The sequence below is a fragment of the Denticeps clupeoides genome, chromosome 1, assembly GCF_900700375.1.
Source record: "Denticeps clupeoides chromosome 1, fDenClu1.1, whole genome shotgun sequence".
In the NCBI taxonomy this organism is placed as follows: Eukaryota; Metazoa; Chordata; class Actinopteri; order Clupeiformes; family Denticipitidae; genus Denticeps; species Denticeps clupeoides.
In genome coordinates, this window is record NC_041707.1 from 32,661,308 (window position 1) to 32,663,137 (window position 1,830).

General features: G+C 40.8%; 1 pseudogene; it reads right to left on the reverse strand.

Moving 5' to 3' along the window:
• Positions 1-953: 953 nt before the first annotated feature.
• Positions 954-1,073, reverse strand: LOC114802787 (uncharacterized; annotated as a pseudogene).
• Positions 1,074-1,830: the final 757 nt, after the last annotated feature.

A 1,830-nucleotide genomic window follows, 5' to 3' on the forward strand; every position in this document is an offset into this window, starting at 1 on the left:
AATTGTTACACATATCAACATTTCTAGCTCCTGCAGGACCACAGACAAACCAGGGTAACCCTTATTTATGTTAATTAATCTCACAAAGTGAAATTTTTATAATAGGGGACCTTTAATGCTGTATGTTATAGTACGTTTCTCTTCAGTTTTGTGTGTGTGTGTGTGTGTGTGTGTGTGTTAAACTATGTGCATATTTTAATACTTTTAATACACAAGGTGCTACATTTGTACTGAGCATATGCAGGATAATAATTAATAATGTGTGCTGTCTCAGACACCCAGAGTGTGTACACACATAGATGGTGAGAGGGAAAGAGAGAGCTGTGCCATGAACCTGAAGCTGCCCCACTGACAGATATTTTGCATCATACTGCTGAAGGTTGTAAAAAGAATGATCACAGCTTTAAGACTTGCTCTGGTTTTCTGGACTGAATTGAGAGGTCCATGCTAACATTGTTGTGAATTGAGTTGCCTGGACAGGATTTGTAGAGGTATACAATGGTCTTTAAAGCGCTAGACTGCAGGTTCAAATGACAGAGTTCTTTTCTGACCACCCATCAAATTGAAACAATTGGGAGAAGAAGACTTCAAAGAGTTGACTAAGATCCCAGTGAGCCTCTGGTAGAACTTCAAAGATCCTCTCTGGAGATGTAGAAGAACCTGACACTGACACTCCCTGCCCAACGTGACAGATTTTAAGGTGTTCCGAGGAGTAAGTGGAATCCCAACAAGTGAGGGTGAAGTGAAGTGATAGTGTCATTGTGGTGCACACAACAAAATGTGTCCTTTGATTTTAACCATCACCCTTAGTGAGCAGTGGGCACCCATGTAAGGAACCCGGGGGGCAGTGTGTGGGGACGGTGCTTTACTCTGTGGCACCCTGTCAGGTCGGGATTCGACCAACCTTCTGATTACGGGTCTATTTCCTTAACCGCTAGGCCACCACTGCCCCTATTCCATCTCCCTGTTCCAAATTTGTTTAATATATGGTCACCGGGTAGGTGACATATCGGATATTAAACCGATAAGAACAGATACTACACTTGATCTTAGCCAAATGTCCGAGAAGCGATGAGAGGCACTAACTGCAGCCTTGGGTGCTGCAGCATTCAGAAGCGACTAATGAATGTTAATGCTGTGTCATTGAGAGTAAGTGTGGGTGTGTTATATATTTTGAGGTTCCGGAAGGATAGAGGATTCACTAGAATTCTTTAATAAAAGTAAACCAATGAACCATCTGCATTTTTAGTTTGGTAGCATTTGTGATTCTGAGATGATTTGTTATGTCCACCATGAAATAGGTTCATTATGAAGACAGAAACAAAAGCTGAACAGAGGAGGAGGGAGGAGACAGGAACCTAGGCTGTGTTGCCAGATTGGGCTTTTTTTTGTATTTTTTTTAACTTTCAGAGAAATTGCCTGTGTTGAGTAGGTATTTTGGAACTTAAATCTTGTTTGTTACGCAGTCACAGACATATCAAATAATTGTGCCAATTTTGGGCGGAAACGATGCAGCAACAGTGCTCTCGCTACTTTGCACATATTGTTCAGAACAAGGAAGTCACAAGTCTGAGAGTTATTAGTCATCACCATAGGCTCCTCCCATTTGTACTCATTAAAGATTTGGTGACACATTAATTACACACCAACAAAAATGGTTGTTATTTTTTTTTTCAAGATACCAATAACAACCAAGTCGGTCTTGTTTTTATCTACTTTTGCAAAACCTTACAGTGTTGTCCTTTGACCTTACTCTAGTGACCAACCCCCATGTGCAACTTTGTAGCACTTTGAAAATATTGCTCAAGTACTCACCAGATACAAAGCATT